The sequence below is a fragment of the Rattus norvegicus genome, chromosome 14, assembly GCF_036323735.1.
Source record: "Rattus norvegicus strain BN/NHsdMcwi chromosome 14, GRCr8, whole genome shotgun sequence".
NCBI lineage: Eukaryota > Metazoa > Chordata > Mammalia > Rodentia > Muridae > Rattus > Rattus norvegicus.
Genome location: NC_086032.1, coordinates 81855583 through 81880641, shown reverse-complemented (window position 1 = coordinate 81880641; position 25059 = coordinate 81855583). Strand labels below are relative to the sequence as shown.

Here is a 25059-nt window from a genome sequence, read left to right as displayed (position 1 = left end):
TTTAGCTCAGCGGTAGAGCACTTGCCTAGCAAGCGCAAGGCCCTGGGTTCGATCCCCAGCTCCGAAAAAAGAAAAGAAGAACACTAAGTGCTCTTAACAACTGAGCCATTTCTCCAACTCCCTGGCAATTTTCTCCTAATCGAATTAGTCTCTCCTGGAACTAAGGGAGACACTCATATAAAATTTAGGAAGAAACTGAACTGTACAAGGTCCAGGAAGTAAACAAAACTTACAAGGTTCAGGAAGTTCCTGAAACATATCTGATCCATAGATCCCTCCTCCAGATGATAACAGCAGTAAAGCACTGTGGGGGAAGAGGAGACTCTCCTACTGGCCAACCTGTCTGCAAGTTGGGCTGGGAGCTCCAGGGACATAGCTTTTGTGAGCTGTCACTTATGTCGAGGTGGCCTTCTAGGTGATGCAGCTGGCTTTGAGTCATTTGTACTCCTTTAACCTGTCAATATGGTCCTTTGAGTGACTGTAATAAACTTTCTGATTTACTAAAAGCGACTTGGGTGGGGTTGTTTCTTTGGTCTGTCTTTAGGGCCTATCTGGAGTGAGTATACTTTGCTCACATTTCCCAGGAAAAGCCATTCAGCAGAGTATCTTCTTGGAGTGTGTGCAATGGCCTTGCTTATCTTTGAACTTTGGGTGGTTGCTGGTCTGAATGGGTTTCCAAGACTAAGAGGCAGGAATCTTGGCTTCCAGTTCTGCTCTGTTGACATATGACTGGGGAAGCTTGCATAAGAACCCTTGAGGTCTTAATATCTCCATGGACTTTGTTTAATGCTGACATTCTGTCATTCCTTGATGGTAAGACAAGTTTTTGGTTAGTTCTTGGCCTCTGTGTTGTTTTGTAAACTCTAAAAAAAAGTGTGTTAATGAGACTATTTCGTTCCTTATTGAGTTCATTGATTTTTCTCTTATGCTGTCTTTACAACTTTCCATTCATCTATGTGTCACCTCCTGCTTTTCCACCTGGCCTTTTTGTTCCCTGAAATAACAACTCTGAGACTTGAATTATACTTATGAATATATGCTTAGGCCGTAAGGTTAGACTTGTTCCCCCCTAACTCATAACTTAATTAACCAATTCATTCTATTTTGAGTCTTCGACATGACTACTTACCTCTCCTTACGTTTATGTGACCATCTTTCTCCTCCAGCGTTCAGGGCTAATCTCTTGCATCTGACTATCTCCCAGAATCCTCCCTGCCTCCCGGATCTTCCATCTCCTGTTTTCTGCCTCAGCTCATTGGCATATAGACTTTTTTTTAAATTGACAGGTGATGCTTCCATACAGTTCACAGGAGATTCTCTCTATTCCTATTCATCCATTTACCCATTCCTGCATCCCTCTTTCCATGCATGGGTATATCCATCCATCCATCCATCCATCCGTCCATCTATCCATCTATCCATCCATCCATCTATCCATCCATCCATCCGTCTGTCCGTCCGTCCATCTGTCCGTCCATCCATCCATCCACCCATCCATCCATCCACCCATCCATCCATCCACCCATCCATCCATCCATCCACCCATCCATCCACCCACCCATCCATCCATCCATCCATCCATCCACCCATCCATCCACCCACCCATCCATCCATCCATCCACCCATCCATCCATCCATCCACCCACCCACCCATCCATCCACCCATCCATCCATCCATCCATCCATCCACCCATCCATCCACCCACCCATCCATCCATCCACCCACCCACCCATCCATCCATCCATCCACCCATCCATCCATCCATCCATCCATCCATCCATCCGTCTGTCCGTCTGTCCATCCGTCCGTCCATCCATCTACCCATCCATCCATCCATCCATCCATCCATCCATCCACCCACCCATCCATCCACCCACCCACCCATCCATCCACCCATCCATCCATCCATCCACCCACCCATCCACCCATCCATCCATCCATCCATCATCCATCCACCCATCCATCCATCCATCCATCCACCCATCCATCCACCCACCAATCCATCCATCCATCCATCCATCCATCCATCTTCCCATCCATCCATCCATCCATCATCCATCCATCCATCCATCATCCATCCACCCACCCATCCATCCATCCATCCACCCACCCACCAATCCACTCAGTAAACACTGAGCATCTCTTGTACAGCAGTAGCCCTCAACAGGACAGAACATGACTGTTCAAAGCCTGGTCTTACAGAGGAGACGGTCATATAACCAAATAAGCAGAAACGCATTTGAGGAATTTGCAGATACGGCTGAAATATTTTAAACCTGTTGGCCATAAGGCAGAGACAACTTCAACACCTTAGGTTTCCACATAAGCAGTTACTTGTCTTAGCTGCGATTTTGTTGCTGTGATACCATTTTGTTGTTGTGATAAGCAACTCGGGGAGGAAGGGGCTTGTTCAGTCCACAGCTCAGAGACACACCCCATCCAGACAGACTTTAGGGCAGGAGCTCAAGGCAGGAACACAGAGGTAGGGCCTGAGGCAGAGGCCATGCAGGAATGCTGCTTTCTTATAGAACCCAGGGCCACCTGCCCACCGATAGCCTCCTCCCTCGAGAGAAAGGCCCACATGCACCAGTCACTAACTAAGAACACGGTCCACAAGCTTGCTTACAGGCCAGTTTTTAAAAAAAGATTTCTTTATTAGTTTTTATATTTATAAATGTTTTTCCTGTATGCATATATGTGTGCCACATGTCCATGGAAGTCAGAAGAAGGTGCTGGATCCCTGGAAACTGAAGTTACAGATGGTTTAGGGCCACCAGGTAGGTTCCGAGAATTGAAATCAGGTCTTTTGCAAGGGCAACCAGTACTCTTTTTTTTTTTAAATTGGATATTTTTTATTTACATTTCAAATGTTATCCCCTTTCCTGTTTTCCTGTCCATAAACTCCCATCCTCTCCCCCACCCTCTTCTTCTATGAGTGTGTTCCCCTTACCCATCCACCCCTTCCCGCCTCCCCACCCTGACATTCCCCTACACTGGGGGGTTGAACTTTGGCAGGACCAAGGGTTTCTCCTTCCATTGGTACCCAACAAGGCCATCCTCTCCTACATATGCAGCTGGAGCCATGGGTCTGTCCACGTGTACTCTTTGGATGATGATTTAGTCCCTGGGAGCTCTGGTTGGTTGGTATTGTTGTTCTTATGGGGTTTCGAGCCCCTTCAGCTCCTTCAACCCTTTCTCTAATTCCTCCATTGGGGACCCAGTTCTCAGTTCAATGGGCATCCGCCTCTGTCTTTGTCACGCTCTGGCAGAGCCTCTCAGGAGACAGCTAGATCAGGCTCCTGTCAGCATGCACTTCTTGGCATCAGCAATAGTGTCTGGGTTTGGTGGCTGTGTATGGACTGGATCTCCAGGACTACCAGTGCTCTTAACCACTGAGCTATCTTTCCAGCCCCAGGCCAATCTGATGTAGTAGCCCTTCTCAGATAATTCAAGCTTGTGTCAAGTTGACCACCACCAGTACCACCAGTACCACCACCACCACCACACCAGCAACAGCAGCAGCAGCAGCAAGAGCAACAACAACAACAAGAAGCCAGACTAATCCTCAACATAAGAATAGAAAACACAATTAGAGGCTGGAGATGAAGCTGTTCAGCATGCAACCCCCCCTTCCCCCGCCAGTCTGGCCCAGCACTGGGGAGGTGAAGGAGCCAGATCAGAAGTTTGAGGTCATGATTGTCTGCATAGCAAGTTTGAAGCCAGATTGGCTATATGACACTATGTCTCAAGACAAAGAGGCAAGCAGCCGTGAACCTAGGAGTAGAGAGTGGCAGCACATCCTACCCTGTGCTTGTAAATCTTCCCCATATCCATCCTGCCCACTGGAGTACCTGGGTCTGGTGTTTCCCAATTCCTACATCTTTGCCAACTCAAAAGAATTGTTTAAAGACCCAGTGTGGTGACAGTTAACATTGAGCCCTGCGTTGTAACTTCGATAACTAGGGGGCAGAGTGGGCGATGCTGCCCACGGGTCAGAGAAGGCTTCAGGGAGACAGACTGTGCCCTTCTGCTTGACATTCCTTCTACAAGGCTTTAGATGACTTCTTAGTGGGACGACCTCGTAATCTTCCTGGCGGGGACGAAGGAGTAATTGGGCATGGCTGGTGTTCTGAGTCACTCTGGGCTATTAGAGAGAGGCTGAAAGTGCAGCCGATGACCCCACAATGAAAAATGCCACATGCTTAGCCATAGAATGGAGGCTTTATTCTAAAGTTGGAAGGGAGCTACGAGGAGTTATTTGATTTTTTTTTCTTTTTTTCTGAGACAAGATGGGGTTACCGTAAAATCCGTAGCACTCAGGGTGGTACGGCGATAGGCTGGGGGTTAAGTATCTGAGGCTGCCTTCCGACTTTCAATCTTCCTGCCTTGGCTTCCTGAGCTGTTGGATTAGAGGTGTGCACCACCATTGCAGTGGTCATGGGTTGGCTGTGAGAGGATCTCCTTGGGCAGATGAAGTGGCTGGAGATGGGGAGGACAGTTAGAGGCGGGAGGGTAAAAGCAGGACGGTCTGAGGTTCAGGGTTATCCTCAGCTATATAGTAAGTCTAACTCTATCCCCACCCCCAAGTTACCTTATATTAGTTTTACATAGCCTGGTAACAGCTGGTTTAACAGCTTAGACAGCTAGTAGGTTTAAAATGAAGTCCAGCATCATGGCCTCACAGAGGACAAGCCCAAGAAGATGCCTGGCTGACAATCTCAACTTCCTGGGAGACTGAGACAGGAGGATGTCACGTTCAAGGATGGCTTAGACTGCATATTGATTTCGAGGTCAATTGGGCATTTAGCAGTGATCCTACCTCCAAACTAGGGTAGGTGGGTATAGTTCTGTGGCAGAGTGTAGATGGGGCATTGGATTCAAACGCACGAAAATAAAGAAAAAGATGTTTAGCAAGTCTTAAGTTTGGGCAGCTGGGTGTTTGGCTGTGCAGTGGAAGAGGAGGGGGTTTATTTATTTATTTTTTTGTTTTGGATATAGTACCTTCAAGGGGTCTGCATACAGGGAGGTGTGCGGGGCAGTCTGTGAGGCCCAAGGTTTGAGTTCCAGGGACCCTGTCATGGCATTGTTTCTCCTGCCCTTCATTCTAGCCACACTCTTGTCCCTTCTTAGATTATGTCACTCGAGTTCATTTCCACTGTAGGGCCCCCTTTGTCCCTTTTCCTGTGGTTTCTGTGTGCCTGGCTCCTCTCCCTTCTGCCCTCAGCAATGTGAAAACCTTGGCTGTTGGTTCAGGACGGTATAATCCAGGCCAACCACAGTGCTTGGCACATAGGGGATGGTCAATGAACATTAAATGAATAACCAAATGGTGGCTAAAATCCAGCAGCAAGTCTGGGGAAAAGGAGCCATGTTCACATTACGGTGATTAGAGGGGACGCAGAGGCAGAACGACTCCCTCTGCAGCTTTTCTTTCTGATGATTTTTTTTTGTCTATAATAAAAGTATTAACGATAGTGTAAATGCCTGGCTCAAATTCCCTTCTTTACTGCAATCTTGGGTAAGAGTCTCTTATCTGTATAATGGGGCCAATAATTGTATCTGTCAGTTTATATTGTGAATGTTTAAATGAGAGGATGTATGGGTAGGCAGGTATCAATAAGTATTTGATAAATATTATTAATGATAGTATTTATTACATATGCCAAGAAATGTGCAAAGAGCCTTTTTTCCTTCCCTCCTTTTTCCTTCCTTCCTTCCTTCCTTCCTTCCTTCTTTCTTTCTGTCAGGTCCCCTTGGCTGGCCTGGATTTCAATGTGTATACCAGGCTGCTTTCAAGGTTCACTCTGCATTCCAGCTGCTGAGATGATTACAGGCATGTACTACCTACTAGGCTGTGAAAAACCAGTGTGAGTTGGCTGGGGGTAGAGTCTTACATACACCAGTCTTGGACTATATAGCTGAGGATAGCCTTTAACTTTGGACCTTGCTGCTTTTACTCTCCCACCTCAAAGTGATGGGACCATAGGTACACAGTACCTCACCGGCTTTATGTAGTGCAGGGACTCAAACCCAGGGCTTTGTACCTGCTAAGCGATCGATCACTCTGTCAACTGTCTCCATCCCTCAATTTTCTCTTTTGATGCTGTCTCACTACATCTTAGGCTCTGATCCTCTTGCCCCGGTCTTGCCTCTTATACCGTAGAGCTATTGGCAAAAGTCACTACAGTGGCTTGCAGTGTACACGCAACCTTCAAAATAACTTGAGTGATAAGGATTTTATCTAAAAATCCCCCATGATCCATAGTTGAGGGAATAGAGGCTCAGAACGAAGGTTGGGAGGCACAGGCACTGGGAGCCAAGCTTGAGTTTGTCCAACTTTAATGCCTGCATTCTTAAGGACATACCATACCACACCCTGGGCCATGCCTTGAATCCCTGGGCCATACCTTGAACCCCAGTGTGATAAGGGGAACTAGCTACAGATACTGGTTGGAACTGTGGAGTTCTGCCTCTTAGAGTCCAGGTTATCCCTCTCAGAGGCTGTAAGAGTCTCACTGGAAAGGCAGTCGGAAGTTGTCTGGAGACAAAGGGCACTTCAACACCGGTCTTCCCTGTTCCCATAGGAAGACTAAGCATCAGGAGATCTTTTGACAGGTATAGCCTGTTGATCCACAGCAAACCCACAAACCAAAGCCTTTCTGCCAGTCATCACATTGTTCTCCAGTATCAACAACCTTTGGGTCAGATAAGAGACTTGAACGAAAGCAAAAATTTTCCCTTTGGGCAATTAATTATCTAACCGCTTATTAACGTATTTGATACTATGGTAAGAATAATAAATGACCTTTGAACAGATTCATTGGCAACAAAGTGTTCTGAGGAAAATTATTTTATATACACACAGATGCATGTGTACACGTTCACTCAGCTGTGAACACGTGCCTCCCGGGGCATCTGACTACGCTGACCTCTGTACTCTTAGGAACGCAACAAACTTACAAGGTTCAGGCTGTACATGCAAGGAACCTTATTACTCAATCTGAACACACACACACACACACACACACACACACACACACACACACACACACACACAGAGTCCAAACTGCCTAACAACCAGACATACAGAAAAACAGAACCAAAAATGAAACAACAACAATAAAAATTCACTAGTCTTCCTCAAGTGATTTCAATTTGGAAGAACAGAAACTAAGACCAAAGCAAGACTTTTAGCTTTAGTTCATCAGCTATGCTCACTAGACATCTGGGATTGTATTAAACACTGCACTATTCTTCCCACTGGAAGACCGGGACTGGGATAAACTGGTGGCTCAATGGAGTGGACATGTACCAGAATATGGAAGCCTTCTGAACCAACTTGTTCAAGGGCACACAGCCATTGAGTCACAGAAGCCAACGTCTCCAAACTAAACAAAAATAAAAATCAAAACAAACCAAACTAAATGAATCCCCCACTCCAACATGGAGTCTGTTTTGTGTTGAACAATTTCTCCTGGACATGGAGCCAGTGATATTCCATGGGATAAAACTGATTTTTCCTTTCCCAACAGGCATTCGTTGGTGATAGCTTCTTGGTTAGGAGTGGGGCTTTGTGTCCACCTCCCTTCTCAGTGACGGGATTTGGGTTTGAGCCTGGAGAGATCTTGTGTGTGTTGTCATAGTCTCTGAGTTCATATGTGTATCAACCCTGTTGTGTCTGGATGACTCTGCCTGCACCTCTAGCTCTTGCAATACGTATGTCTTATCGTCTGCCTAGATCCTTGAGTCTAGAGGGAAGGGGGTTGGTTAGGACCAAGCACTCAAAGTCTCTCGGTCTCTGTACATTATCCAGTCGTGGATCTCTGCGTTAGTTCCCATCTACTGCAAGAACAAGCTTCTCTGCTGAGGGTCCAGAGGTGCCCTGATCTGTGGGTGTAACAATGTGTCACCAGGAGTCACTTTATTGCTATTTCAATAACAAAATAATAGTACTAAGTTTTCTCCTATGGCCCATGACCTGTCTATTCTCATTCTTTGGTACTTTATCAGTGTTGGGTGTGTATTCCATCTCATGGTATGGGTCTTAAGTCCATTAAAAAGAAAAACAATGTATCTATTTATTATGTATATAGTGTCCTGCCTGCATGTATGTCTGCAGGCCAGAAGAGGGCACCAGATCTCACTACAGATGGTTGTGAGTCACCATGTAGTTGCTGGGAATTGAACTAAGGACCTCTGGAAGAGCAGCCAATGCTCTTAACCTCTGAGCAATCTCTCCAGCCCTCAAGTTCAATTTTTAAAAAGTGGTTGGTTACTCCCACTGTACCACTATTGCGCCCCCGCTCCTTGAAGGCAGTTGGCTGTTGTAGGTCACAGGATGAGAATAGCATCTTTCTCCTGCGGCAGCGTGCAGCATACCTTCCAACACCATGGGTGCTTAGTCAATATGGTGAAGCTTCTAGTTGGGCATCAGCTTAACTCTCCACGTTTAATGACATAAGTGATATTTTCAGCAAGAAAGCCTTACTCCAGGTTGTGGAGAGTAACCAATAACTTTTGCAAGAGAGCCTGTGATGTCTCTTGGAGGTGGTCTGTGGGACCACTTTGGTAACATCTCAACAAGCTGAAACCCTTTCCTGGCATTGAAGGTTTTACTTGGTGTCATAAGATGATGAGTTGGTGCAGTGTCTTCCCTAGTACATTGTGACTGCATTTAAATTCCTTTCATGTATGCATATATTTTAGGACACTTTTACAAAGTAAATTGCCCTATGACTTTTTAAAAGACTTTTAGTGTTAGCTGCCTTTCCCCATATTTTCCTTTATTCTGCCCCCCCATCCCCCTCATTTAATATTCCTATTTTAGTTCCTCTTAATCTGTTTATAATACTATGTTTCCCTTTCTTTGGATGATTCTATCCTCTGTTCTGGGCATATCTATCTATCCATCTATCCATCTATCTGTCCATCCATCCATCATCCATCCATCCATCCATCATCCATCCATCATCTATCTATCTATCTATCTATCTATCCATCCATCCACCTACCTACCTACCTACCTACCTACCTACCTACCTACATAACTACCCATCATCTATCCATTCTTCATTTACTCCTTCATACACTTACCCATCTATCCATCTCTGTCTAGCTCTTTCTCCACATGGGAGACTGTGACTCATTTGGTAGTGAAGCTTGATCTCTTGCTAAAACCACCTAGGGGGATTTTGCTGTTTTATTAAGTGGTAAGGACATAGTTGTTGATTTTGAGCCACAGATTTTTTGTTATGGTTTAAAATTTATACACAGCAAATCTATTCCTTTATAGTTGTGCAAGTTCTGAGAAAACCAAGTCTAGTCCTCGGCATCAATGTCAGGTGTCTTACAACCACTTATAACTCCAGCCAGCTCCAAGGTCTAACAGCCTCTCTGGCCTCCTTGGGCACCTTCGCACAATGTGCACCTATATACATCCATATGTGTATATATACATAAACAAAATAAATCTTTAAAAAGACACAAGTTAGTCTTAAACTTTTTTTTTAAAGATTTGTTTATTTTATGTGTGTACACTGTTGCTCTTTTTAGACACATCAGAAGAGGGCATTGCCGGATTCTGTTACAGATGGTTGTGAGCCACCATGTGGTTGCTGGGAATTGAACTCAGGACCTCTGGAAGAGCAGTCAGTGCAGACAGCTGAGCTATCTCTCCAGCCCTTAAATAAATTTTTTTTAAAAGGAAAGAAACCCACTGTAAACATGTAACACTAAATGCTAGCAAGGGGGCTGAGCAATAGAAAGTCTCCTTTGCTGGGGGACTTCGAAATAACACAGCCATTTTGAGGAGCTGGGGATTGAGCCCAGGGCCTTGCACATGCTAGGCAAGCATCACTAAACTGTATCTTCAGCTCTTGCAAATGCCACAGCTGCTTCAGGCCACAGTTTAACAGCTTCTTACAAAGTGAGACATGGTCTCGTCAGAAGATCCACCTAGCAGCCACGTGACTACACATTTATTTGAATGAGTTGAACAATTGACACACGAGTGAAGGTCTGCAGCAGCTAAAGGCTGGGGATAACCAACACCCCACCTCGTAATAGGTAAAAGTACCCATTTAACCAATAGAGCCACAAAACTATTACCTCAGGACAGAAGGGAGTGGTCTATCAAGTCAAGAGAATTTATAGAGGAGACTGGGGCAGGGGGGCAAGATACTGCTGCTGCTGAGCCCGATGACCTGAATTCAACCCCCATGACCCCACAGGTGAAAGGAGAGAACCAACTCCTAAAACTTGGCCTTCAATGTCCACATGTGTGTTGTGACATGTGTGTGCACTCATATATACATAACAAGTAAACAAACAAACAAACAAATCTTTAAAAATGTTTAAAAATGTCATAGAGGAAGGTTAAATGCATGCTGCTAGGTGGGAAAAGTGTACCTGAAAAGCTGCCCTCTCTGATTCTAGGGCGCTCTCTCTCTCCTCTCTCTCTCTCTCTCTCTCTCTCTCTCTCTCTCTCTCTCTCTCTCTTACTGGGTATTTCTTATTTACATTTCAAATGTTATTCCCTTTCCCGGTAGTTTCCTGTCCATAAGCCCTCTAACCCCTCCCCCTCCTCTTCTATAAGGGTGTTCCTCTCCCTGTCCACCCCGCCTAACCACCTCTCCTGACAATCTCCTACACTGGGGGTCCAACCTTGGCAGGACCAAGGGTTTCTCCTTCCATTGGTGTCCAGCAAGGTCATCCTTTGCTACATATGCAGTTGGAGCCATGGGTCAGTCTTTGGGTAGTGGTTTAGACCCTGGAAGCTCTGGTTGGTTGCCATTGTTCTTATGGGGTCTCAAGCCCCTTCAGCCCCTTCAGCTCTTTCAATCCTTTCTCTAATTCCTCCAACAGGGGTCCCTTTCTCAGTTCAATGGTTTGCTGCTAGCATTTGCCTCTGTATTTGACATGCTCTGGCTGTGTCTCTCAGGAGAAATCTACATCTGGTTCCTGTCAGCATGTACTTCTTGTGGCAGGGTCTTCTTTTTTTTTTTTTTCCTGGAGCTGAGGACCGAAGGCAAGTGCTCTACCACTGAGCTAAATCCCCAACCCCCAGCATGTACTTCTTAGCTTCATCCATCTTATTTAGTTTTGGTGGCTGTATATGTATGGGCCACATGTGGGGCAGGCTCTGAATGGCCGTTACTTCAGTCTCTGCTGTAAACTTTGCCTCCCTATCCCCTCCTATGGATAATTTTGTTCCCCTTTTTAAGAAGGAGTGAAGCATCCACATTTTGGTCATCCTTCTTCTTGAGTTTCATGTGGTCCTTGGATTGTATCTTGGATAATTCTAGCTTTTGGGCTAGTATCCACTTATCAATGAGTACATACCGAGTGTGTTTTTCTGTGATTGGGTTACACACTCAGGATGTTATTTTCCAGTTCAATCCACTTGTCTATGAATTTCATGAAGTCATTGTTTTTGATAGCTGAGTAGTACTCCATTGTGTAGATGTACCACATTTCCTGTATCTATTCCTTTGTTGAAGGGCATTTAGGTTCTTTTCAGCTTCTGGTTAAATTGATCCATTCTTATTGCCCTGTACAAAGCTTAAGTCCAAGTGGATCAAGGACTGCCACATAAAACCAGATACACTCAAACTAATAGAAGAAAAAGTGGGGAAGTCTTGAACACATGGGCACTGGGGAAAATTTCTTGAACAGAACACCAATGGCTTATGCTCTAAGATAAAGAATTGACAAATAGGACCTCATAAAACTGCAAAGTTTCTATAAGGCAAAAGACACTGTCGTTAGGACAAAACGGCAACCAACAGATTGGGCAAAGATCTTTACCAATCTTACAACTGATAGAGGGCTAATATCCAAAATATACAAAAAAACTCAAGAAGTTGGACTCCAGAGAGCCAAATAACCCTATTAAAAATGGGGTACAGAGTTAAACAAAGAATTCATAGCTGAGGAATATCGAATGGTTGAGAAGCACCTGAAGAGATGTTCAACATCCTTAGTCATCAGGGAAATGCAAATCAAAACAACGCTGAGATTCCACCTCACACCAGTGAGAATGGCTAAGATAAAAAACTCAGGTGACAACAGATGCTAGCGAGGATGTGGAGAAAGAGGAACACTCCTCCATTGTTGGTGGGATTGCAAAGTGGTACAACCGCTCTGGAAATCAGTCTGGAGTTTCCTCAGAAAATTGGACATTGGACTACCTGAGGACCCAGCTATACCTCTCTTGGGCATATACCCAAAAGATGCTTCAACATACATCAAAGACACATGCTCCACTGATTCTAGTTTTTAAAAGGGAGGAAGATAAACATCCTTCTGTCACCATTGACAGTGAAGATCTCAGGGTCTGCCAAGGGCTGGAGGATGAGTTAGCATAACACAGGAGACTTTATTTTGGGACAGTGCTCCTGTGGTCAGGCGGAGATGGCTGACCAGCAAGCTCCAGTCTCCACCATCCCAGTGCTGGGATTACAAAAAATCACCAGGTTTTTACGTGGGTGCTAGGGACTGGAGTCAGTTCCTTGTGCTTTAAAAGCATTTTACTGATTTGTAAATCAGTATCTTCCCAGCTGCCCAAATGATTCTTTCTAGGTGTAATTTGTTTATTAGGCAACCCAAGCTTATGTGTGTGCAGCCCTTGACGTGGCTTATGTTTCGTTTGAGGTCATCGCTTTCCCCTGTTCTGTGCCTGGTGTTCTGAGGGGAAGAGTCTGAGGCCAGGGAAGTCATCAGAGTCTGAACCAACCCCACGCAGAGGTATGACAAAGGAACCTCGTCTCAGGTTCCCAGGGAGAGGGTGTGACAGTGTTGGTAAAGTGATTAGTGTTTCTTGCTTCAGAGGCCTGGTGTGACCTACAGAGGGTGAGGCCAGCCTCTGGAGGCCGGCCTCCTCCTGAAACAGGCAGAAACATGTCTCTCTGAGTGAGGCATGAAGAACAATCCGAAGCCCAGTATTGTTTTTCTTGTCTCAGAATCCTGGAATAGGGCTTAACCTCGCGACTTATGTGAGGACATAGCCTGGGTAGGGTGTAGATCTGGCCCAGGTCACAGCCATGGCTATGGCAGAGAACCTCATGGCTCTGATCTCCACCCACCCTGGCTGCCTTCTTCCCAATCAATACTTCCTGAGCACTTGTTGCTTGTAGGGAAGAGTGATGTTTCAATCTGCTTCTCTGGTCATGTGCCGTGCCTTCTGTCTGTCTGCCCCAACTGTCCCTTCTTCTAGATCACCATCATTGGTGTTTTCCCATGCTGTGCATGTCATACTGTCATGGAGTCCTCTCTTCTTCCTCAGAACTGGCTCAATGTCTGGAGGCTTCGGAGTGCCAGGCGGATGCCTTTTTCTAGGTACTGACCACTCGATGTGGACGTGGCGGTCAGCTGCTTCCCTTTGGTCTGTCTCCTGCTAGTCTTTAGAGGTATGAGCTAAGCTTTACTTATTTATTTTATAACCCAGACATTCTTCACAGGTCCAGGCATGTAATATGAGCTTTGTTTATCAATGTTGCCCTCCTAATGGCGCATGCCAACATCGTGTTCGCCAAACACCAAGCATTGCGCACCACGATGTCCCAGGTCACAGTGGTGTGTTTGTGAGATAGGCATTGTTAATCTCATTTTGCAGAGAGGAAACCCTGAATCTTAGAAGGGTTAATAAGTGCCCCCACCCTGTAATGGGCTGAGAGACACCCTGTGGGTGGTGTTCTTATCTCAGTCAGGGGCAGAGCAAATGGCAGTCCTTTGTTCCTCCTAGCTTGGTGTCCGGCTTGGTGGCCAAAGCTGTCTTATGCCTAGGACTCATAAAATCAAATAAAACCAAACCCAGGCAGCACAACACAGGAAGGAGAGAGAGAGAGAGAGAGAGAGAGAGAGAGAGAGAGAGAGAGAGAGAGAGAGAGAGAGAGACCTGTGGGTTGCCATTCAACACACAAACCTGTCCTCCGGCCCATGGCACAGGTGGGCCATAGCTATCTGCTTGCCAGAGGATGTCACCTAGGAGTCGGATAGCCTGCCTGCTGTGGGAACAGCCATTATGTGCCAGGATGTGGTAGACAGATGGGCAAGAGGGAAGTGGAGCAGCTTGAACATCATGAAGAGATAGAACTGGAGACTCGGGGTGCAGAGGGGCACCCTGCTGTGAGTGCTCAATCCTGCTACTGAGGGACAGGTCTGGGTCCTTGGCTATGCAGGGACAGGGGTCAATAACTGTGCCTTACATTACCACTAGAGAACATTAGGGGCTTCCCTGGTTGGGGACAGTCATCAGGGAGGTCCAGGGGCTGTGCAGAACAGGATAGCTGGCCCCACCTCTTACCAGTGGCACCAGTAGAGAAAGCAGCCCCTGTGACTTGTCCAGTCAGCATAGTGGAGCTGGCCCTGGTAGCAGGGGTGTGACTGAGCCAGCCTGAGGGTGCGAGTGTGAAAGAGTTGACCCTGCACCCCTGCTATGGGGTGGCATTGGCACAGAGGAGACACCTCCCTGCCCCCCATTTCTCTATCTCTGGCTGCCCACATGGTCATGAGCACAGGAGAGTTAGCCCTACCCCCTCCACTGACTGTAGCACTCAGGAGAGTGGGCCCTGTACTTTGACTGGGCTACACGTGGAGGCATGGGTATGGAGCCAGCCCTGAGGGCACGAGCATGGGAGAGCCGACCTTGCTTCCTGGAAGCACTGGACGGCCTAGTCGGAGCAGTCTGGAGGGCTCACCTGTGCATAAAGGAGAGCTGATGGGGGACCAGCACAGCTACCACGCAGGCCCTGAGCTGGTCTACTGCAAAATCTAATCATCTGCGAACGGTCAGGGCTCACGAAAGGTCTAGTTCTGCTGACCCAAAGCTGCAGGATCTCCATGGCACAGGGTAGCAATAGGACAACCAGGAGGAGTTCTGATGAGGATCCACTATTGATGGTGTCTTAGAAGCCAGAGGTCTTGAACCAGACCAATGACTCATTGCAATGAACATTAGCAAGTGAAGATGTTTGGGTAGAGGGGTATATTGTGGGTCATACTGTGACACACTATAGCTTCCAAGATGAGACATTTTCTATGCGTGTGTGTGTGTGTGTGTGTGTGTGTGTGTGTGTGTGTGTTATTTGGGGGGAGGTTGTAAGGGCCAAGGGCAGAAATGAGGGGATGGGGAGATGAGTGGAACTGGGGTGCATGTTGTGCTGCAGGTGACAGGGAACTTGGCTGAGGTCTTTTTGACTTTTCTTTGGTAGATGTAGAGCAGTTTGGTGACAGAGAGTGACATGGTACATGGTTTGAGAAAATAAAGACTAAGGAGAGGGGGGTGTAATAATCCAGGAAAAGATGTGGTGGCCTGATCCAGGGTAGGGAGCGTCTGAGGTGGTGGTTCAGTGAGGGAAACCTAGGAGAGGCGTTTCAAGGGAAAATACACTGGGTTCTGTGGTGGGGAACGATAGGGACGGAGCAAGACTTAAGATGTAGCTTAAGGTCAGAGCCTTAAGTTCTGGTTCCAGCTGAATCACGTGGCTTTAGAGCAGGCAGGGAGTGAGCGGTCCGGTCCCTAGTGGCGTCTTTGGAGCTCACGTTCAAGTTTCTAGTAGAGTGGATCCGGAAAGAGAGACTAGCTGCTTTCTGTAGTTAGAAGCTGACTTGGGAGGCTTCAGTTCTGAGACTCTCTGAAGTCGCCATAGAGCTGAGATTACTGTAACCAGTGATCTGGGAGTCAGACAACAGGCATACACACTTTCTTCCTTAAAGAGTTTTTGTCCCTAGTAGAAGTATCCTGGAGTGACTTATGTTATCTGATTTATGAGCCTTCCGAGTAGTACCTGTTTCCTTGGCCTCTGATAGTACCAAAGTCATTATGTAATAAGGCTCACATTATGGGCCAAGGGGCCTCATTCTAGAGTTTGGCCACTCTACCTACAGACCTCGGGCTCCAGTCAACACGTAAGCCTGGCAGTGTGGGAATAAGGACTGATTGCTTCAGGACCTTGGGAGGATGACAGGGACTCATGGGCCAAGGGATAAGGATGATGGTGGAGACAGGTCCTGAGAAGCACGTGGTTCAAGAAGGGCCTGACCAGAGAAGGAAGAGGACTTGTCAGGATGACCCTGAGCCAGGGTGGAGCTGGACTGGAAGCTAAGGCTTTGAATTTCTTCCCAGGGGATGGTTTTTGTTTCCTTCTTTGCCCCGTGGGACACATTCTCAGGGGACTCCAAGTGCAATGGTTCAAATTCTAGTCCTGCCTTCAGTATTACATGACCTGGGCCAATACCCAGTCAGTTTTCTTATCTAAGAACTGGAATATCATGGAGTGGTTCAGGCTATCTCCTGAGTTATGAGCCTTCTGATGAATGAGCATGTAGTTTCTGGGCCTCTGATCATAGTCATTATGTCATAAGGCTTGCTCCTATGTCCCAGGGTGCTTCAGGGACCATAGGAGATAATGTTTATCAGGCAATTACTGATGTGCTCAATAAATGATAGATAGCAAATGACAGATTCGTGATAGCTCTTTTACTATTCCTTTAATGAATCTCAGACAACCATTATCTTGGCCTACGGCAGAGTTTTGGTGCAAGGTTCTGAAATGGATTTGCTCTCGTCCCTGCGTCCACACTGCTATTCTGCTTTCTTCCTTCCCTCCATCACTTTGGCCTTGTCCCGGTGCTACCAACCCTGAAGCATTTGTAAGGGGCTTCCAAAGACAATCCCTCTCATGCACCCTGTTTTATGAAAATCGGGGCTTTGTGAATGAGCTTCGCAGCATTTTTGGGGGGTACTCAAGCTACCTTCTCCCCTTATTTTAGGACAATGACTTCCTCATTTAATATCTTCCTTTGGGCTTTCTCTGCAGGCTGCCTTCTGAAAGCTCAGATTCATTAGGCTACTGAGGTTCATGTAAGGGCCTTGGTAAAGGCAGGAGCGAAAGAACTGATTCCCTTTCAGGCCTCTCCCCACAGGCCACCAAGTCTTCAGGCTTCAGTCAGAGCCTGAATTGTTCATAGCTGGAAATGGGGCAGAGACGCTAGTCACTGAACACCAGGAAACTAGAAATGAAGAAACGAGCTAAAGGCCACCAGGAAAAGGCCAGTCGTCCTAGCCTTTCCGTGATTCTTTCTACCCTTGAAGAGAACCTCACATTTTAAAGAACGTCCCATATTTTCACTTTATTTTGAGCCTTACCAAAGATGGCTGGCTGGAGATAATTGGTTCCATTTGACATACAAAGAAACAGTCCCAGGGAGTTGAAGTGACTTACTCAAGGAGGAAAAAATGGAGCGTTAGCAACAGACTTAGGACTCAGATCTAAGATGCTGATTTCCAGCCCAGCGTTCTTGTCTTAATGCTACACCACTGGGAGAATTCCTAGCGCCAGAGTCCGTGATGCTCAAGGCCTTTCATCACGGAGGCAGAATCTGTCTGCCTTTGTTCTTTTTTTTTTTTTTTGATTTATTTATTTTATGTATGTAAGTACACTAATCACTGTCTTGAGACACACCAGAAGAGGGCATCAGATCCCATTACAGATGGTTGTGAGCCATCATGTGGTTGCTGGGATTTGAACTCAGGACCTCTGGAAGAGCAGACAGTGCTCTTAACCGCTGAGCCATCTCTTCAACCCCCCTGCCTTTGTTCTTATTAGCTTTGCTTTTCTACCAGGAGTCTTTGCAGTTGCTGTTTTTTTAAATACGGGAGGCTCTTTACATCCTGCCTGGGAGCCATAAACAAATGTCTCTTCACCCTGGACAGGCGCTGATGACAAACCGAAGAAACGCTCTTGCCCATGTCTAGCTTATAGCTACGAGTGTATGATCTGTAAGTGAGCGTGAGATAGCTACTAAATCGGCTTGCATGATGCGTGATGCTTGCAGAGCTAAATATTTTTAACAGTCACATGTTACTCCAGCATATTTAGTGCTAAATAAACACAAACACATCAATATGTCTAAATATATCATATGTTCTATCATAACATGTCATAAATATATCAATATGTCTGAAATCCTCTATTCTTAGACACAGGTCAGTAGGAGCTTACCATAGGCATTACAGAAGCATTACGTCCCTGTAATGCTTGCTAATCATTTTCATAAGATAAACTCCTGGGGTCTGACCTGTTGGTCAAGGGTTTCAGTGTTTTTAAGACTTCAATATAGATCGCCAAGCTGCCTGGCAGAATGGCCCTATCGTGCACCAATCTTTTCAGCAGAATGCGAATCTTTGAGTTCACATGTGTTCACCCCATGATGGGATTTGGAGTGTTCACTTTTACATTATAAACACAGAACATGCAGGCTGCCACCTTGAAGTTTGTGGCATGATCACATTCTCAGTGCTACACAGCTGCCACCAACACCCATCTCCCCTAACAGCTTCATTTGCTCAAGTTGAATTCTGCATGAGTAACCAAAACTGTTGGGTCTGGAGGATGACTCAGTGGTTAGCAACTGTGCTGCTCTCTCAGAGGACCTTAGTTCAGTTCCCACCACCCACGTTAGGAAACTCACAATTCTCCATAACTCCAGCTCCAGGGGGTCCAACACTTCTCTGGCAGCCACCCACAATACACCCATGTGACAAAACCCAACACACACACACACACACACACACACACACACACACACACACACACACACCTTAAAAAACAGAAAGAAAACAACCAATCCTTATCCTCCTTTCATGTAAGTGAAATCATACATGTCACTCCTCCCTCTGTTCTTTTGAGATGTGGTCTCACTCTGTAACCCAGACATGTCTGGAACTTTCTATGCAGAACAGTCTGGCCTTAGGGTTGTAGCAATCTATTTTTGCATTCCAAGAACCATATTCTTTTGGGTGGGAGTTTCACTTAGAATTTATGCCTTCAAATTAGATTTATACAAGGATAGTGAGCCTCAGGAAACCTATTATTATGTTGAAAATATCACACACCGAACCATCACTTTCAGAGCAGTTGTACCAGCTTAAGATTCAGTAAAATCATTTAACAGCAAGTCCATTTTATACTAAAATGCTGGTTATAGTCCTCTCTGGAGTGGAGCCCATGGTGCCAGGAGGCAAGGTTCCTGGGCCCTCATTTGAGTCACACCGCCCGTCACCACTGTGGGAAGTTCCTTCCCCTCTGAGCCACACAGTGTGTCTGTCTGATGACTGAAGTGTGGACTTCAGGCCTTATGAGTCTTGGTTCAAGGAGGTGCTCCCAGTTCCTGCTGTGGGTGGCCAAGTCATCCATCTCTTACCGGCAGTGCTCTCTGTAAACTGGAAACATTATACCCTCTGTGCCTCCCTGACGTCACAGAGCAGCTACTAAAGTAGTCATGAGGGCTGTGTGTAGCTCGATGACGAAACAGTGTTCAGCACACACACAGCCCTGGCTTCCTCCCCAGCATTGCAAAAGCAAAAGCACAAAGACTGGCGCTGTGTGAAGGAGGCTAGGGTTGTGTCAGCGCAGATGTGCCCATAGGCTACATGGACTCTTTCAAGAAGAAGAAACCATAGTGGCAGAAGGATCATGTGCCCTGTCTCTTCCTACAAGTAGTTGGCCATAACGGAGTCTCTGAGAGAGGCACCTCTACCCCACGTCCCAGAGCAAGAGAATAGACCTTATCTCTGGGACTGGGAGTATGTGTTGCAATGGACCTGAACAAATTCTCTGGAGCAACTTTAATCTGGTTAATTTACATGTTCCAGCCCACCATGCATGTTCTAGCGATGGCCTGGAATTTATGGCTCTTGGACCAAAGATCCATTCACAAATGCGTAGTTCTCTATGCAAAAGAGCAGGAAAGCATCCTGCTCTCGTCTCTCCTCATCTTCACGGCTTTATGTGAGTCCCTGGGTGCAAGTGAAGTTACAATCTGTATGCTTTTCTCTGGCTATCGATCTGCCTTGGTTTTTCTTTGGTCTCTAGAACCAGCAAAGAGCCCACGGAAGAGCTAGGGGGAATGGGTTGCAGAGACAACACGCGCTATCCAGGTTTGATTCTAAGCCACATTGCGTGACTTGCACCGCCTGTAACACCAACTGCAGTGACTTCCGGTATACCTCAGGGACTTCCGGTATACCTCAGGGACTTCCGGTATACATCTCTCCTCCACAGGCACTGCAGTCACGGCCTCCCCGACACATCATACGCACCACATAGCTAAAGATAAACATAAATCTTAAGAGCTGGGCATGGTGGTGCCTTGATCCTAGCGTTCCATTCCAGAGGCAGAGGCGGAAAGATGTCTGAGTTCAAGGCCAGAACAAGTTCCAGGGCAGTCCTGTCTTGAAAAACCAAACCAAACCAAACCAAATCAAACCAAACCAAACCAAAACAACACCCCTCCCCCCAAAAAAACAAACAAACAAGAACAAAACAAAACTAAAACCAAAACCAAAACCCCAACCAACCAAACAACAAGAAAAAAAACCCCAACTAAAACAAAACAAAACAAACTGAAACCAGGAACTAGGGTGAGGAGGCATGATTTTTTTTCTTCTAACCGATGAGAAATGTCTTTTTTTTTTTTAAAAGATTTATTCATTTATTATATATAAGTACACTGTAGCTGTCTTCAGATACACCAGAAGAGGGCATCGGATCTCTTTACAGATGGTTGTGAGCCACCATGTGGTTGCTGGGAATTGAACTCATGACCTCTGGAAGAGCAGTCGGGTGCTCTTAACCGCTGAGCCATCTCTCCAGCCCGAGAAATGTCTTAAAACAACAAAGAGCAATGCAAAAGTGCTCGTCTCCTCAAAAAAGAAGGCTCGATAAGGTTTAATAAGGTATAATGAGGTACAAGCAGGTAAGAGGTTCTGTGTGTACAGTTTGCCGACTTCTGACGCATGTGTATCTGTATGGCACCATCTCAGGCTGGGAAGGGAGGCTGGTGGCAGAGTGCTTGCTGTTGTGTGAGCTTCCTCATTAGAAATGAACAGACGGGGGCTGGGGATTTAGCTCAGTGGTAGAGCGCTTACCTAGGAAGTGCAAGGCCCTGGGTTCGGTCTCCAGCTCCGAAAAAAAGAACCAAAAAAAAAAAAAAAAAAAAAAAAGAAATGAACGGACCTCTGCTTATCCCTGAAGGGGCACTGACCTCAGACCAAAGAAATGACCTCAGTCAGCCTAACTCAGAAACCAATGAACTGACCTGGGTGACTTACACAGGCAGGGTGACTGTGAACTGACCTGAGTGACTTACACAGGCAGGGTGACTGTGAACTGACCTGGGTGACTTACACAGGCAGGGTGACTGGGAACAGCAACATCACTGAGAAGCCACCCCAGCAGGGGTGGTGAACAGAGAACTGTTCCCTGGAACACGTGCAGGCAGCTCCAAGAGGATTCCCCTGCCTGCTCCCACACCCCTAATTTTCACTACTCCCGCCACCTTGGATGTGGGAACCTTGTGAATCATAGTTTTCTCACCTTCTTGAGCCTGGAAAGTATTTTTCTTTTACTGAAAATAGAACCCCCCCCCATGCAATATACACTGATTAACGGTTTCCACTCCCTCTATTTCTCCTAGATCCTCCCTGCTTCCCCTCTCATCCAGCCCCATACCCTTTCTGTCTCTCCTTAGGAAACTTACAGGCACGGAAGGAATGATAATAAAATAAATAAATACAATACATAAGTACATAAATAAAATACAATAAAACAAAAATAACAACAAAAACAAGTTAGACTAGATCAAAACAACCAAAGGAAAAGGGCCAAGCAGGAACTGGATAGCCTAGAGACCTAGGCTAGACCTGAACAAGACTGGCAAAAAAGAAAAAAAAAAGAGAGAGAAAGAACCAGAGAAAAAGCAGAAGCAATGTATATAGCTGTACACACACACACACACACACACACACACACACACACACACACACACTCACATACATAGGAGTCCCATTTAAATCTGGGAGTCATAATCTGTAACCAAAAGACCTGTAAGCTTTTTTTTAATGCCTTGATTTAACATTACAAGACAAAGAGTCTCCAAGGCGACATTGAGCTCATTGTGTGTGGGCCACCTACTGCCGGACAGGTTCACTATTCGGTGATGAACAGAGAACTGGAACATGTGCGGGCAGCTCTGGGAAGATCTCCCCCGCCTGCTCTCACACCCTTAAGAGTGGTTTATTTTCCCTCCCTTGGAGAAAACTAGTGTTTCACTTGTAAGTGATATCAATCAGTGGAGCTTCTGGGTTAGGGGGATTTGAGGCAGACAGCCCTTTTAGGGCTGAGCGTTCTATGGTCTCTCACTCTCTGCATTTCGTCTGGCTGTGTACCTCTGTTTATTCCCATCTAGGTCAGGGGGGAGCTTCTCTGATGATGGCTGAGCACTGATCTATGAGTGCAGTCGAATGTCACTGAGAGTCACTGTATTGCTACGCTCCTTAGCAGAACAGTAGGATCTGGTTTCCCTCATCCCTGACCTATCCAGTCTCAGGGTCTTGGTCACCTGAGCATTGATGGGGACAGGTCCCAGCTCATGGAGTGGGCCCTACCTCCAATCAGACAGTAGTTGGCTGCCCTCACTGGCTGTGCAACAGACATCCTCGCACTGGAGCATCTTGCAGCCGTCACCATTGTAGAGCAAAGGGTTTGTAGCTAGATTGGTGTTACCTTTTTCCTTGTGTGCAGAGCACTTCTAGGACCACAGACACTGTGGTGAAGGGTCTAGGTCAGCTCCAGCTTGACTTCTTCATGTTTAATGGGTTGTGTAAGCATCGTTTCAGCAATAGCGTCTTTCTGTCCGTTGGTGGAGAGCCATCAGTAACCTTGGCAATACCCTAGTCCCTGTGCTAACGGTGTTCTGTTCAGGAAGTCTTTCCCTGTGCCAGTGAGCCCAAGACCATTCTCCACTTTCTCTTCCCTCAGATTCAGTGTACCTGGTCTTATGGTGAGGGCTTTGGTCCATTTGGAGTTGAGTTTCCATTACTATTGCTCCTTAGTACAATTTGTGATCGGGATGGTGGGACCATGGCAGTTCTTTTATCATTCAGGAGTGTTTTTAGCGATCCTGAGTTTCTTGCGCTTCAATATAAGCTGAACGTTGTCCTTTCAAGCTCTGTGAAGGATCGAGTTGGAATTTGATGGGGGTTGCGTTGAATCTATAGATTGCTTTTGGCAGGATGGCCGTCTTTCCTTTATTAATCAGTCTGATCCATGAGCAAGGGAGAGCTTTCCATCTTCTGAGATCTTCTTCAGTGTCTTAAATTTTTATCATACAAGTCTTTCACTGCTTGGTTAGTTACCCCAAGATATTTTTTTTTGATTTATGTGAAAGGTGTTATTTGTCAGATTTCTTTCTCAGTCCTTTTGTCATTTGTGTAGAGGAGGCTAGGGATTTCTGAGTCAATTTTCTATCTTGCTACTTTTTTGGGAATTGTTTATCATCTGTAGGAATTTCCTGGTGGAATTTTATCATCTCATCTGCACATAAATATTCATCAACTGCTTCCCTTCCTCGTTGGATCCCCTCGATGTCCTTGAGTTGTCTCGTTGTTCTAGCTAAGGCTTTGAGTACTATATTGAATAGGTATGGAGAGAGTGGACAATTTTGTTTCCTATTTTAGTGGAATTGGTTTGACTTTCTTTCAGTTTGAGTTGATGTTGGATATAATGGGCTTGCTATGGTGTGGGTTTTTCCTCTCTTTTGACTTGCTGGTCCATTGTTATTTACTCCTGTGCTTTCTTCAGTTTCCCTTCTAAAGCCTTCTGTAGAGCTACATTTATAGATTAATTGTGGTTGATCTATTGTGATTGAACATTTTTCTGGGAATAGTGGTCTGGGCTGGCATCTGTGGTCTTTTAGAGTTTGTAGAACGTTTGTCCAGGCTGTTTTGACTTTTAGAGTCTCCATTGAGAAGTCAGGTTTTTTTTTTTTTTAAATGGGTCTATCTTTATAAGGAACATGGTCTTTCTCCCTTGCACATTTTAATAGTTTTCTCTGTTCTGTACATTTCATTTTTTGATTAAGTGCTGAGGGGAATTTCTTTTCTGGTTCAGTGAATTTGGTGTCCTCTTAATTTCTTGTACCTTGAGAGTCACCTCTGGGTTGGAGGGATTAAACCATTAAAGGCTAGGCTCATAAGCAAAACAAGAGAGGCACCTCCTTCTTCAGGTTAGGGAAGTTTTCTTCTATGATTTTGTTAAAAAATATCTTGTGCCTTTGACCTGGGTTTCTTTTCCTTCCCCTATTACTATTATTTATAGATGTGGTATTTTCACAGTACTTTCCTGGATGCTTTGTGCCTGGGTGTTTTTCTTTGAGATTTAGCTGTTTCTTTGACTGAAGTATCTGTCACTTCTACCGTGGCTTCAATGCCTGAGATTCTTTCTTTGCTGTTGTGTACTCTGTCAGTTTCTGTTTTACTTCCTAAAGTTTTCATTTTCATTTTTATTTCAATTGGTTTTCTTTAGTTATTCTCTTTGTTAATTTTGTTTTCATGTCTCAAACTGGCTTTATCATTTATTCTACCGATTGATTGTGTTTTCGTGTATTTCATTAAGCACCTAATTCATTTCTTTTTAAGGTCGTCGAACATATACACAGTAGCTACTTTGAAGACCCTGTTTTGTGCTTCAGGTATATTGAGTTTCTCAGGGACTACTGTAGCGGATTGTGGTGGGGACATACTGTCCTGGCTTTAATGATTAGTCTTTTCACTGGGAATCTGGGGTTGGATATGATTGTGATTCTAGGTGATGATACCTGGTCTAATATTGGTTGGGTGGGTGTTTCTTTCTTTGGTTTCTCTTCCTCTATCTGGATCTCAGGAAAGTGTGGTGGATGTGGATGTCCTGGCTAGCATCCTTCTGAGTCCCTGCCACGTGTGGCCACTGGGCATCCTGGGTAGTACTTGTTTCTAGGTATTGGGGACTGACAAGATGGAGTGGAGACGGACTAAGGAAGGGTAGTTGAGTGGTCCACAGGAAGACGGAAAGCTGTGTCTGGAGCTGTGTGATCCAAGGCTCAGCAGAGTCCCCAGGAATTGGAGGTAGGGTGTGATGACAGGTTCCCACAAGTGGTCTGCTACAGGGATGGGCATGAGACTGGGGGATTTGCAGTGGAGAACTCCTCAGAGTAATTCTGAACATTGGAGAGCTATATAT

The 25059-nt window shown here is 45.8% G+C and overlaps 1 non-coding gene across 1 annotated transcript; it reads left to right on the top strand.

Moving 5' to 3' along the window:
• The first annotated feature begins 13652 nt into the window (after nucleotides 1-13652).
• LOC120096797 (small nucleolar RNA SNORA48) lies at nucleotides 13653-13792 on the top strand. The gene has a single exon (XR_005493633.1). It is a non-coding gene; the product is annotated as a small nucleolar RNA SNORA48 (small nucleolar RNA).
• The last annotated feature ends 11267 nt before the right edge of the window (nucleotides 13793-25059 follow it).